The sequence below is a fragment of the Suncus etruscus genome, chromosome 14, assembly GCF_024139225.1.
Source record: "Suncus etruscus isolate mSunEtr1 chromosome 14, mSunEtr1.pri.cur, whole genome shotgun sequence".
NCBI lineage: Eukaryota > Metazoa > Chordata > Mammalia > Eulipotyphla > Soricidae > Suncus > Suncus etruscus.
In genome coordinates, this window is record NC_064861.1 from 52,952,718 (window position 1) to 52,969,729 (window position 17,012).

The following is a 17,012-nucleotide window of genomic DNA, read 5'->3' on the forward strand; positions in this document are numbered from 1 at the left end:
TTCATGCCTTTAGGAAATGTGCATTTTAGGTTGTTTAGTTGTGTCTACACATCTAACCTCTCTGGATTTCTTTTGATAATCTAGCAGTCTTTATCACTGTTTGCAATGTATCCTCATATATTACTATTTGTGAATTTCATTAACAAGCTATTTTCTCCCTCCTTCAGACCAGTAATGAAGATGCCAAATGAAACTCAACCTATCAATCCCTGTGCCACCTCAGTAGCAAACTAAGTACTCAGAGGTTCATGATTATTTCTTATTTGTAACTCTTGAGCCAGTTCCCAAATCAACTGAGAGTACTCATAGCCAAGCCAATTTCAATTAATTTTGCAAGGAGAATTTCATGAGCAAAAGCAGCACCTGCCTCTCTAAAACTAAGATAGATCACTTGCATTCACTTAACCTACTAAAATTAAAGTTGTGTCCAAGTAGCAATTAAGGGACATTTCTCTTGTGATATGCAGACATTTTTTAAAATTACTATTTACCTCATAATTTCTCTGACCAGAAACTGTCATCTTAAATATGTCTATTTTCATTCTATGTTTGAAAATCACTATGAATTTATGTTTTGTCATCATAATATAGAAGATTGCTGACTTTAATTTTGTTTTCTTCTTTACAACAGTTAATAATTTTCCTGTTTATAGTTTATTCTTGGAAAAAAATCTTATGATCAGCATTGTGGTAATAAAAAATGTTCAGGCTTTGGAGTTAGCGGGATTAATTCAAATCTCTGCTCTATTTCTTAGTTGTATGACTTTGGACAAATAATAACTTCTCTGAGACTCCAAATCTCAGAATAATGTTTGAGCATAATAAAACAAAACAAAGCAAAAATACAAAAACAGGAATAGTAATTTCTATTTCACCATATTTCATGATTTTCATGAAGATTAGATGTAATTAAATCTGATACGTACTCAACAAAAGTTGACATTATTTAGTTGAGTTTTTTATCACTTGCAAAAACTTGAGAACCTACTTATGTGGGGATATGCAATTAGATTCCATAAGTTAAGTTAAAAAATTGTCCAAAGTCCAGTCCAGTAAGAAAACCCTCCCCAGATCCAATGTGGAAAAAAGATCACCTCATGAGGATTTAACAAATTCTTTTTTGTTTATGAGCCACATCCAGCAGTACTTAGCAATTACTCCTGGTTTTGTGCTAAGAAATTTTCTCCCAGCAGGCTCCGGGGGATCATATGAGATGTTGGGGATCAAGCTGGGTAGGCTGTGTGCAAGGCAACATTCTACCTACTGTGCTATTGCTCCAGTCATGGACTTAATGGATTTTAAATGAAAACATGAGATTCTATTCCAAAAAAAAATTTTTTTTTTTTGGTTTTTGGATTGCACCTGGCAGCACTCAGAGGTTACTCCTGGCTCCACACTCAGAAATTGCTCCTGGCAGGCTCGGGGGACCATATGGGATACCGGGATTTGAACCAATGACTTTCTGCATGAGAGGCAAATGCCTTACCTCTATGCTATCTCTCCGGCCCCTCTATTCCAAAATTTTAATTGACCTCACGTTGGTGGTATAGTGGTAAGCATATCTGCCTTCCAAAATTTTAATTGATCATGATTTAACATCAAAATTATAAAGATGTATGGAATCAAGAATTAAGAGCATGTTCCTAGGAATGTGAAGAAGCAGTTTTTCAAGGCATTTTTTTTTTGAACACCCGTTTGATGCTCAGGGGTTACTCCTGGGTAAGTGCTCAAAAATTGCCCCTGGCTTGGGGAGACCATATGGGATGCCGTGGGATCGAACCGCAATCCTTTCTTGGTTAGCGCTTGCAAGGCAGACACCTTACCTCTAGCGCCACTTCACCGGCCCCATGGCATTTTTAATTCTTCAAAGTTGAATATCATCATGACCTTATGGGCTTTAAATACTCATACAGGATCTTAGATACTCATACAGAAGTTCATTTCTGTGCAGGGATGTTCACTATAGGTACTGGTTATAATGGGAAAAACTAAGGAATGGACTGGAGTGACATTTATTGCTGAAATTCCCTTATGAAAAAGAAGTGAATAGATTGCATGTTTAGAAGCTGAAGAAAAATTAACATTAAAAAATCTGGGTGTTTTAAAATCAGAATTTGGATGAAAATCTAAGGAACAAAATGGTATCCATGGTACAGTTTCTATATTTTTAAGTCACATAAGATAAAACCACTTTTGTTTATGGATACCTACATCTTTTTTTGGGGGGGGGCGGCACACTCAGTGATGCTCAGGGGCTACTCCTGGCTATGTGCTCAGAAATCACTCCTGGCTTGGGAAACCATCTGTTCCCCATATGGAACACCAGAGGAATGCTCTGTGGTCCATCCTAGGTTGGTCAGCCTCATGCAAGGCAAATGCCTTACTGCTACGCCACTGCTCCAGCCCCATACCTACATCTTGTTTTTTTAAAATTGCAAACCCCTGTCTGGAGATGCCCTACTGTATGGAGATTTTGAGGGTGGGTGTTATAAATCAAGGCTGGTTGCAAAGGTTTTCTTTATTTCTTTACTTTATGACTTTCAAATATAAGGCAACCGAGATGAAATACATTATTATAAACATTAAAATTATATATATAGAATTTACTTTCTGATTTCATAAAGGAATCTATTTTCTAAGATATCTAGTTGCAAGAGTTTTCTGTGTTTGAAATCTTTCCTATTGCAAACTTTTGCAAACTTCTTAAATATAAAAGAATTGACCCTGAGGTGACAATCTAATTAAATCAATATAAGTCAATATAATTGTTTTCTAAAAATGAAATCTTCACTTAAAATCCATAAGAAATATTTTGAAGGGAAAAATAATAAGAAAACATAAACAGGGATTTGCTTTTGGCCTTCGATTAACATATTTAATTTTGAGAAAGAATGAAGTAGTCAATTCCTTGTGTTATTTGGTGTCTTTTGAGCTCTGAAATTCTTCTGGAGGAAATTACAGAGATGAAAACTAAAAGGAATTGATATGAGAACAATTGAATATTTTTTCAGTAGTATGTATTGTGTTATACAATGCTATGAAAATATATTATTGCACAGAATAACAATGTCTATAAAAACTCTACCAATTCTCAGATCAAGTCAGAAAATATTTATTAGCAGCAGTAAATATAAAAATATTTACTTAAAATTGCTTCAATTAAACTATAATGGCCAATTTAACTGTTAAAAGCATTTGTATGTATGTGTGTGTGTATGATGTATGTGTGTGCTGAGAAGCACCTTTGTGATTTTTTTTTACAACTTGCTTATACATTAATTCACAAACTTAAAAACACCTTTTATATAGAAGGCCTTTGCCAGTATAGGGAGTCCAGATATTACACAAAGTTTGACTTTGCATTTAATAAACTAATGGAGAACACGACATGTAAAAAATAAAATTATAGTGGAAATAAAAGTATCATTGAGAGACCCCGAGGCCTATGATTACTGTTGGGCTGAAAGAATGAAAAAACTTAAATTAGTTAGAGACTTAGTCAGTCTAGATACCAGCTGAAAATGACATACCCAGAGCAAAATGATTAGAAGATGGTTGAATGGAGGGTCATTGGAATAGTGTAGCTATAGATTAGAGACATAGTGAGTGTGCACTACCCTAGGACTCATGGTCAAGGGAAAAGAAATTGGAGGAAGAAAGGGTCATTCTGCCTTGGGTATGCGAAGGTTCCTCAAGGCTCAATGCAGCTGGAGATATAGGCCTTGACCACTCACAGTTGTCTTACAAGTGAGGAGCCTCTTGGAAAAGAAAGTCAGCAGGGAAGTATGGACACTGGGGTTTGGGGCACACACTACATTTGGTATCTGGCATTCGTTGAACTGCAGAGTTTCCCCCAAGTCTTTGATCTACCAAACTTATTTGTTCCCGAAACACATTTGTTCCCTTTATTGAAAAAAAAAAAGATTACTCAGACATCCCTGCTTCTCCCCCTCGCTCCTCAAATCTTCCTTCTTTAAAGGAGCAAACAGAAAGCATTTCCTAAGAGCATCTAATGCTATCACAACCTGGATCAACCCCAGTACTTGGTAGGGGTGATATTGCCTATTTTGAGAAACACCGACCTAGAAAGTAAGATTATGGCTTCGGTACAAAATTTTACAGAGGAGAGAGAGCAAGGTTTTCTGGACCAGAAACAGTTCAAAAGAGCAGAAGAATGAACAGGGAACTTTAATTTCTGAGGTTAAGGTACCTGTAATTTGGGAGTGTATTAGTGTATTTGAGTGTGTTAGGGATACCTGGGTGTCTTTTTATTTTGGGTGAAATCCCCAAATTGCTCAAATTTTCTGAATTATTTGAACATTTACTTTCATTTTATGATCTGTAAATATTATATTATGTATCTCATCTCCTTATCCACAGAAAAATCTGCCTGGAATTTGACATTATGTGTTTATGTGGGTATCTGTGTGTGCAGGGATGGAGAATCTCTTTACCAGCCTGATGAAGAATCCCAATTCCTTCAGAAAAAAGTTTTTTTAAAACTATCTAAACAGGGGGCCCGGACCTGGGTCACCCGAACCCCCTCTCCCCCTTTCCTCCGGATCTCCAGGTGGGTTTCTGGGAGGAGCTGATGGGGCACCCTGGGTTTTCCCCACTCCCAGGCCGGGTCTGGGGACCGGCCTAGGTTGGGCTTAAATCCCTGTCCTTCGGGCTTGGGAGGGTCTCTCTCCCTTCCTGGAGCTGGATTTTTAGCAGCACGGGCAGGCAGCTGGCAGACCTCCGTATGTGCCAGCGGCCTTTTGGCCTGGCCTAGGGTGGGGGGCCCGGACCTGGGTCACCCGAACCCCCTCTCCCCCTTTCCTCCGGATCTCCAGGTGGGTTTCTGGGAGGAGCTGATGGGGCACCCTGGGTTTTCCCCACTCCCAGGCCGGGTCTGGGGACCGGCCTAGGTTGGGCTTAAATCCCTGTCCTTCGGGCTTGGGAGGGTCTCTCTCCCTTCCTGGAGCTGGATTTTTAGCAGCACGGGCGGGCAGCTGGCAGACCTCCGTATGTGCCAGCGGCCTTTTGGCCTGGCCTAGGGTGGGGGGCCCGGACCTGGGTCACCCGAACCCCCTCTCCCCCTTGCCTCCGGATCTCCAGGTGGGTTTCTGGGAGGAGCTGATGGGGCACCCTGGGTTTTCCCCACTCCCAGGCCGGGTCTGGGGACCGGCCTAGGTTGGGCTTAAATCCCTGTCCTTCGGGCTTGGGAGGGTCTCTCTCCCTTCCTGGAGCTGGATTTTTAGCAGCACGGGCGGGCAGCTGGCAGACCTCCGTATGTGCCAGCGGCCTTTTGGCCTGGCCTAGGGTGGGGGGCCCGGACCTGGGTCACCCGAACCCCCTCTCCCCCTTTCCTCCGGATCTCCAGGTGGGTTTCTGGGAGGAGCTGATGGGGCACCCTGGGTTTTCCCCACTCCCAGGCCGGGTCTGGGGACCGGCCTAGGTTGGGCTTAAATCCCTGTCCTTCGGGCTTGGGAGGGTCTCTCTCCCTTCCTGGAGCTGGATTTTTAGCAGCACGGGCGGGCAGCTGGCAGACCTCCGTATGTGCCAGCGGCCTTTTGGCCTGGCCTAGGGTGGGGGGCCCGGACCTGGGTCACCCGAACCCCCACTCCCCCTTTCCTCCGGATCTCCAGGTGGGTTTCTGGGAGGAGCTGATGGGGCACCCTGGGTTTTCCCCACTCCCAGGCCGGGTCTGGGGACCGGCCTAGGTTGGGCTTAAATCCCTGTCCTTCGGGCTTGGGAGGGTCTCTCTCCCTTCCTGGAGCTGGATTTTTAGCAGCACGGGCGGGCAGCTGGCAGACCTCCGTATGTGCCAGCGGCCTTTTGGCCTGGCCTAGGGTGGGGGGCCCGGACCTGGGTCACCCGAACCCCCTCTCCCCCTTTCCTCCGGATCTCCAGGTGGGTTTCTGGGAGGAGCTCATGGGGCACCCTGGGTTTTCCCCACTCCCAGGCCGGGTCTGGGGACCGGCCTAGGTTGGGCTTAAATCCCTGTCCTTCGGGCTTGGGAGGGTCTCTCTCCCTTCCTGGAGCTGGATTTTTAGCAGCACGGGCAGGCAGCTGGCAGACCTCCGTATGTGCCAGCGGCCTTTTGGCCTGGCCTAGGGTGGGGGGCCCGGACCTGGGTCACCCGAACCCCCACTCCCCCTTTCCTCCGGATCTCCAGGTGGGTTTCTGGGAGGAGCTGATGGGGCACCCTGGGTTTTCCCCACTCCCAGGCCGGGTCTGGGGACCGGCCTAGGTTGGGCTTAAATCCCTGTCCTTCGGGCTTGGGAGGGTCTCTCTCCCTTCCTGGAGCTGGATTTTTAGCAGCACGGGCGGGCAGCTGGCAGACCTCCGTATGTGCCAGCGGCCTTTTGGCCTGGCCTAGGGTGGGGGGCCCGGACCTGGGTCACCCGAACCCCCTCTCCCCCTATCCTCCGGATCTCCAGGTGGGTTTCTGGGAGGAGCTCATGGGGCACCCTGGGTTTTCCCCACTCCCAGGCCGGGTCTGGGGACCGGCCTAGGTTGGGCTTAAATCCCTGTCCTTCGGGCTTGGGAGGGTCTCTCTCCCTTCCTGGAGCTGGATTTTTAGCAGCACGGGCAGGCAGCTGGCAGACCTCCGTATGTGCCAGCGGCCTTTTGGCCTGGCCTAGGGTGGGGGGCCCGGACCTGGGTCACCCGAACCCCCACTCCCCCTTTCCTCCGGATCTCCAGGTGGGTTTCTGGGAGGAGCTGATGGGGCACCCTGGGTTTTCCCCACTCCCAAGCCGGGTCTGGGGGACCGGCCTAGGTTGGGCTTAAATCCCTGTCCTTCGGGCTTGGGAGGGTCTCTCTCCCTTCCTGGAGCTGGATTTTTAGCAGCACGGGCGGGCAGCTGGCAGACCTCCGTATGTGCCAGCGGCCTTTTGGCCTGGCCTAGGGTGGGGGGCCCGGACCTGGGTCACCCGAACCCCCCTCCCCCTTTCCTCCGGATCTCCAGGTGGGTTTCTGGGAGGAGCTCATGGGGCACCCTGGGTTTTCCCCACTCCCAGGCCGGGTCTGGGGACCGGCCTAGGTTGGGCTTAAATCCCTGTCCTTCGGGCTTGGGAGGGTCTCTCTCCCTTCCTGGAGCTGGATTTTTAGCAGCACGGGCAGGCAGCTGGCAGACCTCCGTATGTGCCAGCGGCCTTTTGGCCTGGCCTAGGGTGGGGGGCCCGGACCTGGGTCACCCGAACCCCCACTCCCCCTTTCCTCCGGATCTCCAGGTGGGTTTCTGGGAGGAGCTGATGGGGCACCCTGGGTTTTCCCCACTCCCAGGCCGGGTCTGGGGACCGGCCTAGGTTGGGCTTAAATCCCTGTCCTTCGGGCTTGGGAGGGTCTCTCTCCCTTCCTGGAGCTGGATTTTTAGCAGCACGGGCGGGCAGCTGGCAGACCTCCGTATGTGCCAGCGGCCTTTTGGCCTGGCCTAGGGTGGGGGGCCCGGACCTGGGTCACCCGAACCCCCACTCCCCCTTTCCTCCGGATCTCCAGGTGGGTTTCTGGGAGGAGCTCATGGGGCACCCTGGGTTTTCCCCACTCCCAGGCCGGGTCTGGGGACCGGCCTAGGTTGGGCTTAAATCCCTGTCCTTCGGGCTTGGGAGGGTCTCTCTCCCTTCCTGGAGCTGGATTTTTAGCAGCACGGGCAGGCAGCTGGCAGACCTCCGTATGTGCCAGCGGCCTTTTGGCCTGGCCTAGGGTGGGGGGCCCGGACCTGGGTCACCCGAACCCCCACTCCCCCTTTCCTCCGGATCTCCAGGTGGGTTTCTGGGAGGAGCTGATGGGGCACCCTGGGTTTTCCCCACTCCCAGGCCGGGTCTGGGGACCGGCCTAGGTTGGGCTTAAATCCCTGTCCTTCGGGCTTGGGAGGGTCTCTCTCCCTTCCTGGAGCTGGATTTTTAGCAGCACGGGCAGGCAGCTGGCAGACCTCCGTATGTGCCAGCGGCCTTTTGGCCTGGCCTAGGGTGGGGGGCCCGGACCTGGGTCACCCGAACCCCCACTCCCCCTTTCCTCCGGATCTCCAGGTGGGTTTCTGGGAGGAGCTGATGGGGCACCCTGGGTTTTCCCCACTCCCAGGCCAGGTCTGGGGACCGGCCTAGGTTGGGCTTAAATCCCTGTCCTTCGGGCTTGGGAGGGTCTCTCTCCCTTCCTGGAGCTGGATTTTTAGCAGCACGGGCGGGCAGCTGGCAGACCTCCGTATGTGCCAGCGGCCTTTTGGCCTGGCCTAGGGTGGGGGGCCCGGACCTGGGTCACCCGAACCCCCTCTCCCCCTTTCCTCCGGATCTCCAGGTGGGTTTCTGGGAGGAGCTCATGGGGCACCCTGGGTTTTCCCCACTCCCAGGCCGGGTCTGGGGACCGGCCTAGGTTGGGCTTAAATCCCTGTCCTTCGGGCTTGGGAGGGTCTCTCTCCCTTCCTGGAGCTGGATTTTTAGCAGCACGGGCAGGCAGCTGGCAGACCTCCGTATGTGCCAGCGGCCTTTTGGCCTGGCCTAGGGTGGGGGGCCCGGACCTGGGTCACCCGAACCCCCACTCCCCCTTTCCTCCGGATCTCCAGGTGGGTTTCTGGGAGGAGCTGATGGGGCACCCTGGGTTTTCCCCACTCCCAGGCCGGGTCTGGGGACCGGCCTAGGTTGGGCTTAAATCCCTGTCCTTCGGGCTTGGGAGGGTCTCTCTCCCTTCCTGGAGCTGGATTTTTAGCAGCACGGGCGGGCAGCTGGCAGACCTCCGTATGTGCCAGCGGCCTTTTGGCCTGGCCTAGGGTGGGGGGCCCGGACCTGGGTCACCCGAACCCCCTCTCCCCCTTTCCTCCGGATCTCCAGGTGGGTTTCTGGGAGGAGCTCATGGGGCACCCTGGGTTTTCCCCACTCCCAGGCCGGGTCTGGGGACCGGCCTAGGTTGGGCTTAAATCCCTGTCCTTCGGGCTTGGGAGGGTCTCTCTCCCTTCCTGGAGCTGGATTTTTAGCAGCACGGGCAGGCAGCTGGCAGACCTCCGTATGTGCCAGCGGCCTTTTGGCCTGGCCTAGGGTGGGGGGCCCGGACCTGGGTCACCCGAACCCCCACTCCCCCTTTCCTCCGGATCTCCAGGTGGGTTTCTGGGAGGAGCTGATGGGGCACCCTGGGTTTTCCCCACTCCCAGGCCGGGTCTGGGGACCGGCCTAGGTTGGGCTTAAATCCCTGTCCTTCGGGCTTGGGAGGGTCTCTCTCCCTTCCTGGAGCTGGATTTTTAGCAGCACGGGCGGGCAGCTGGCAGACCTCCGTATGTGCCAGCGGCCTTTTGGCCTGGCCTAGGGTGGGGGGCCCGGACCTGGGTCACCCGAACCCCCTCTCCCCCTTTCCTCCGGATCTCCAGGTGGGTTTCTGGGAGGAGCTCATGGGGCACCCTGGGTTTTCCCCACTCCCAGGCCGGGTCTAGAGGGTGGATCACGGGGTGTAGTTTGATCTGGGGTGAGGCAAATAATTTCTCAGCTATACTCAGTCTATCACTGCCATTTTCATACCAGTCCACATTTTGAAACCGCGCGGGGGCGCTAGCCCCCGCGCGATCATATGCTCCTCCCAACCATCAGTACCCCAGATTTACCCTTCTTAACTTCAGTAACACACAGCTTCAATCTCTGACTAAAGACATACAGTAGATCTTACAAATCCCAGAACTATTTAGAAGGACACAAATCGAACACATATTGAACACATATATTTTTTGAATACTTTATGGTTATTTTCTTTAACTGCTGTAACTCTCTATATATTCTTCTACCATGATGTTTCTATCCACTTTTCATCCTGTCTTTTCTTTGTAAGCTGTTCAGTAAGGATTGTGGTGGAACTATCCCTCAGTTTGATGCCTATGATTGAACTATGTCATGGAAATTGCTGGTCTTGTTCCTATTGCGTCCAGATGCACCAATAACGCTTCGTGGCATTGATCCTTGTTTGCATAGACACATTAAAATGGGAAAACACTATACATACAGATTAGTTATTATCTAATAAATCTCATTACAATGTACCTTACACCCTGAATATTGATATAATGACCTGGCATAGGCCTCAGTTGAATGGGCATTCTCCATTCACGCTGGAACCAGGCAAGCTATCTACGAAACATCCAAGGTCTTTTATAGCAACAGTTGGAAGCAGTCCTCTACCAGGAAAGACACTACCAAGGGTGTGACATCGACCTCCTAATAAGACACTTCCGTTTACACTGAGAAGACGTGACAACAACAATGACCTGCGAGAAGACATGACAACAACGATGACCTGCTCTACAGGACATGGTTCTCTCTATTGCCCCTTAAGTGTGAGGTGAAACGAGAGGATGCTCTGCACCATCCTGACTGCAATATGGGATATGCAGACTCCAGGATCTTTAATACAGAAGAATGATACCAACAACAGAGACTATGTGAGGAATGGAGGTGTATTGCCACTACAGACTATGACTTGAATTGGACAAACTAGTTTGCCTGGAGCCTAGAGTCAGTCCTGTGCCAGGAAACTTCAGGGGTAGGGTCTCCATGTATTTATACCATAATTTGTCTTTCCATGTCCCTTATGTTTTGGTGGGCCTATGCAAACAAATGCCACTTTAATATCGTTTTTTACTATGTTCTCTTGACTCCAATCCTTAAGAAAAACAACCCATTAAAACTTTTGAGGTTAACTTAAACTAGTAAGCATGTGCATGGAACTAGATAAATGTACTTTGCCCTCAATGTTTAAAGAGTTACATAAGTCTAATATCTTTAGATTATATGGTGTGCTGCTAAGAAACAATATGTACTACAACTGGGGATTTGAGGGACAAAGTAATTGTATTGTACATGGGTTCAGTTTTGTTTTTCTTAATGTTCTTTGACTGAAAGTTCAAGGCTGGGATATCATCGATGGAACTACTGAGAATCCTGTTTATGGGTGATTGGGCTTCCACTGTAACTTTACCCTGTCCTCTTTCTTTGCATCTTTGTTGTCATAATTAAAATAATAAAAAAAATAATTAATAAAAAAAAAAAAAAAAAAAAACTATCTAAACAGGGCCGGGTGGTGGCGCTGAAGGTAAGGTGCCTGCCTTGCCTGCGCTAGCCTTGGACGGACCGCGGTTTGATCCCCCGGTGTCCCATATGGTCCCCCAAGCCAGGAGCAACTTCTGAGCACATAGCCAGGAGTAACCCCTGAGCGTTACCGGGTGTGGCCCAAAAACAAAAAAAAAACAACAAAAAACAAAACAAAACAAAACAAAAAAAACAACTATCTAAACCATAATGCATAGGATTACAAAAGAAACTAGTATGACAGCCAGACAATTATAATGTAATAAAAGCATGCTTTTTATATTAATAGTATGGCATATTTATGGTCTTTGTGGCTCTATTGTAGTATCAATGTAATAATAACAAGCACAAGAAACACGGTAATAAAATAACTAATATTAAATGATTAGCAACTGTGATCAATACAAGCAACAAAGTGACAATTGAAGATAAAATTCCCTTAGATCTATTGCATATCCAGACATTTTTTTCCAAGTGGAGTACTGATGGTCTGGGAGTGCATATTAAATGTCCCTGTTTCAAAGAACAGTTGCAATATCTTTGAACACATCGAGTAAATTTTATAATCATTAAGTAAGCTCAACATGGAAAGAATGCATATTTTATGTCATTCTACTTTGGAACTACAAATGAGGGAAAAGTTTATTTTAATTTATAATTTTTTAAATTGAATCACCATGAGATACAGTTATAAAGTTGTTCATGATTGAGCTGCTGTCCTGCAATGTTCCAACACTCATCTCTTCACTAGTGGGAAATATTTTTAATGCTTTGAAACTCTGTACAAAATAATATGTGACAAAATATTAGATTGCAATAACTAGATATTTCACCTACCATTTATGAAGGCAATAACATAATCCTAATTATATACCCACGATAATGAAAACTCATGCTTATCAGTCTTATGTGTCTATTGCACACAGTCACAAAAGTTTTATTCATTTTATCCCAAATCTGGAAGCAGCTTAAATATTCAAAAACCACTAAGTAGATAAGTAACAGTATATTTAATATAATGGATTACTATTCAGCAACCAAGAGGAATGAAACACTGATTCATACAATAACATAGGTGAATCTTAAAATGATTAAAAATTTTGGAAAAATCATATTTGACAGAGCTTAGGTTCTTCGGCTCAAATCCCAACTTGGTGCTCTGGGGCCACTCTTCAACAGTCTATCATTATATGTATGTGCAGTGACTGAGAATCTTTTTACCAGCCTGAAGAAGACTGTGCTCAGGAGTCCCTCTGATGTTGGTGCTCAAATCTGTGCCTCCTGCATGCAAAGCAAATACTCCAGACTGTCAAGCTATCTTCTGTCTTAACTTTGGCGGTGCTCAGGGATTTCTCCTTGCTCTGCACTCAGAAATTTCAGGTTCAGGGGACCATATATGATGCCGGGAATCAAACCCAGATCTGTCCTGGGTCGAGTTCAAGGCAAAATCCCTACCGCTATGCTATCTCTTCGACCCCTTTAGTTTGTCTTAAAGTAATATTTACTAACCTAAAGACAAGGAATACAGATTTTAAGGTTCAAAACATGCAAAGTAGCCCAAAGTAATAGAAGCCAGAATCCCTGTGATGGGATAGAGGAAACCATTGACTATATGAGGCATGTGGGAGCTTGCTGTGCCAATAAAAATGCTTTATAACTTTATTGGAAGGCTTCTTTTCTTTTCTTTTTTTAAAATAATTTTATTTTGACCAAAGTGGATTACAAATCTTTCACAGTAATATTTTAGGCACATAGTGACATTGAATCAGGGGCATTCCCACCACCAATGTTGTACTACTGTTTGGTGTTGGTACCCTCCATTATTTCCCCCTCAATTTATGAGGCAGAACAAGATGGTTCAAGTTAGGCTCTGTTTGAAGGAAAGAAAAATAGGGGAGGGGCAAAAATCAAGCAAAAAACGGAGGAGTCCTTTTAGAGGCTATAAATATCATTTTGGCTCTGCATTTGGTGCATAAATATTTACCAGTGTTAGTACTTCTTGGTCTAGTGTTCCCTGATCAGTAAGTAGTGACCCTCTTTGTCTCTGATCACTTTCTTGAGGTTAAATGCAATTTTGCCTGTTGTAAGAATGGCTGTACCAGCTCCCCCCCCCATTGGCTTGAATAATTGATTTTCATCCTTTTATTCTAAGCCTGTGTCTATCCTGTACTTGTAGGTGTGTTTCTTGCAGGCAGCAGAAATCGGTTTTTGTTTTCTAATCCAACTCTCTTCTATGTGTGTTTTGAGTTTAGTTCATTAACATTTAAGGAGATTATTGATAAAGAGGGCTGTTGTGGAGTTGTATTGTGTAGGGTGGTTGTTGTTACAATCAGGGTTTGGACTGTGTAATTCATCTCTGAGTAGATCATTTAGAATTGGTTTTGTTTGCGCAAATAATGTTCTTTTCTGTCTGAGAATGTTTTTAGTCCTCCCACCCATGTGAATGAGAGTTTTGCCAGGTAGTGGACTCCAGGTTGGAAGTTTCATTCAGTCGTTTAAATATGTCGTTCCACTGTCTTCTTGCTTGAATTGCTTCAAATGGGAGATCTAGTTTGATTCTTATGTTCTGTTCTTTGTACTTGAGGTTTTTTTCCCTCCATTATTGCTTTAAGGAGTTCATTTCTCTCTCTTTGTCTCTCTATTTTTTTTGCCATTTGGATTACTATATGTCTTTTTTTTACTATATGTCTTGGTGTTGATTTATTAGGGTCTATTTTATTAGGGACTCTTTTCACCTCCTAGTTTGCACTGGAGCCTCTTTCCAGTGGGTGGGAAAGTTTTCAGCTATTATTTTCCCGACTACTTGTTATTCGTCTTTCCCTATTTCCTTCCCTTCTGATATTCCTACAATCCGTAGATTATTTTTTTAGTCTTTGTTCATTAAATACCTAACTTTTTCTTTCAATGCTTTACCTTTTATTTCCTTATTAGCTTCTTTGTGATTTTTGGTTTGTAGTTTTTCTTCAAGTTCTTCTATGCAATTCTCCAGCTGTGTAATTCTGCTATTATGGTTTGCTAAGACGCTTTTTTATTTCCATTAACTCCATTTGTATGGATTCTCTCATCTTCCATAAAAGTTCTTTTTTGCCCCTGATTCAATGTCAATATGTACCAAAAATATTACTGTGAAAGATATATTTCACTTTGGTCAATTATTATTTAAAAAAGTTCTTATTTGAATTGGTTGATTTTTCATCTATGGATTTCTTGAACTCACTGACTAAGTGATTCCTTGATTTCTTTTGCCATGGCTTGCATTGCTGCTTTTAGGTCCTCATCTATTGGGCTGGTGCGCTTTGGTGGACTTGGAAACTTGCTAGCATTTCTCTTCATATCCCCTGTTATTAGAGTCTTCCTTAGTCTACCTTTATTTCTTTGTATTTGGTGGTTCGGCTTGGAGTGTACACCTTCAGATTTCAGCCCTCTTTTGTCACCTGTGGCGTGGGGCTGGGTCCCTTCTCTGGAGCGTGGTTCTAGGTGGGTATGATGGCTGTGGTCACTGAGGTTTGGTCCCACCCTCAAATCTCCTTCCTCACATTACATGCCAGAAGGCATAGGTCCCCTCCGCCTTGCCCAATCCCCAGCAAGGGTTTCCCCTCTCCCTTCACCTTCAGAAAGTGCGGTGGAGGTCTGGGTCTTGTGTCAATTTCCCCCTCCTCCTCTACCTGTCAGATAGGTGGTTCACTTCCTCCTATGCCTGTCCCAGTTCTGGTATTGGCAAAGTAGCTACTGGAGTGCTGGCGGTAGGAGTGCACCTGTCTCCAATCCGGTATTGGCTGAGCAGCTGCTTGAGCACTGCCTGTCAAGCCTAGTCAATTTCCCCCTCCCCTTCTACCTGTCAGACAGTGTGGTTCACCTCCCAACGTGCCTGTCCCAGCCCCGGTAATGGCAGAGCAGCTGTCTGGTGGAGGGGTATATTTTCAAAGCATATTACATGTGGGTACATTTTACTTAGTACAAATTATGCCTCCTTAATAAGCTCAATCTAAAAATATTGTTTTTAAGGATCTACAACAAGAGGATATGATTTTATCTAATTTTTTATTGGAGAATATTTCTATTTTTTAAGAGAGTGTATAGTTTTCTTTTGAAAAAGTGCTATCCTTAAACATGAGTCAGGCTGCCCCCTGGAGTATGTCCCCTGCTTTGTATGATCGTCTACTGATCTGCCCACCATTATCACAGAGGGAAAACCAGCCTTTTTCCTATGTTATTTCACCATTGATTGGGAGGGTTGTGGGAGCAAGGCTGACGTGCACTCTTCGCTGATTGCCATGGCCGCACAACTCTTCATCTGCCACAATTTTGTTCAATGTAAACGTCCCCCATTACTCTCTATCTGCATGTTTGGATTCATAAAAAATTCAAAATGAATTATGTCTAATATTCTCTCTGATTTATTTACATAGTCTTTTATTTTTTTTTTTTTTTGGTTTTCATTTTATTTTGGGTTCACACCCAGCTGTGTTCAGGGCTTGCACCAGACTCTGCCAGCATCAATCTTGGCAATGGTCATGGGGATGCTGAGTGCTCCTTTATGTGGTACAGAGATAGAACTGAATAATTTAATTTTTCCTTATAGCCAAGTAGTATTCTATTTTATGTATTTATACCATAGTTTATATAGTGTATATATTATAAAAATTTGCAATTGTGAATAATAGTGCTGAAATGTACATAGGAATGCAATTGTATTTCCTGAATAATTTTTTTTTGTTTTTGTTTTTGGTTTTTGGGTCACACCTGGCAGCACTGGCTCTGCACTCAGAAATTGCTCCTGGCAGTCTCGAGGGACCATATGGAATGCTGGAAATTGAACCAGAATTTGTCCTGGGGCAGCTGCATGCAAGGCAAACTGCCTACCACTGTGCTATCTCTATGCCTCCCCCACAATAAATTTTTGGGACACCTGTGTTATTTGCCCAGAATTAGAATTGATGGATCATATTGGAAACTCAGTTTGTAGATTTTTGAGGAGTGTCCATATTGCTTTCCAAAATGGCTGAACTAGTTGACATTTCCACCAGCAGTGAATGAAGATTCCTTTCTTCCATATCCTTGCCAACACTAGTTTTTGTTCTTTGTGATGTCTGCTAAGTTTACTGGTATAAGATAATATCTCATTGTTTTCTTGACTTGCATTCCCCTGATAAGTGACGAAGAGCATTTTTTCCATATACTTTTGGCCCCCTATATGTCTTCTTTGAGGGAGTTTCTATTTATTTCTTTCTCTGCCCTATTTTTGATAGGTTGTTTGTTTTTCCTTATAACATTTCAACAGTGATTAATATCTTAGATGCTTAGGTCTTTATCCAATAAGTAATGGAAAATATTCTTTTCTGATCTTCCCCACTCTTTAGCCTTTTTGATTTCCTTCAATCCTCCAGTATATTTTGAATGGGAGACACTTGAAGGATTCCAAAGCATCAAGAGTCTGCCAGTATCGGAAGCAAAAATAATAATAGATTAAAAATCTAAATTTTCTTCCATTAATCTCTAGCACAGTATGTTTTCTAAGAAATACTTCATTTGGTGTTTTATTTTAACCCCCTTGGCTCATAGTTGGAATTTTCTCCAGATTCTGGTGATTATATGGTTGTCTTTCTTGGTTTTCTTTAGACATCCTTTGAGTTCTTATGTCTTTCTGTGTTGTTACATGTAATGCAATGACATGTTTTAAGATATTGATATGTCGGGGCTGGGAAGGTGGCGCTAGAGGTAAGGTGTCTACCTTGCAAGCGCTAGCGTAGGACCGCGGTTCGATCCCCCGGCGTCCCATATGGTCCCCCCAAGCCAGGGGTGATTTCTGAGTGCATAGCCAGGAGTAACCCCTGAGCGTCAAACGGGCGTGGCCCAAAAACCAAAAAAAAAAAAAAAAAAAAAAAAAAAAGATATTGATATGTGGTCTGTTAATCAGTTGTCGTTTTACATAGGCAATAGAACTTTATTTATTTTTTTAGGATTCTT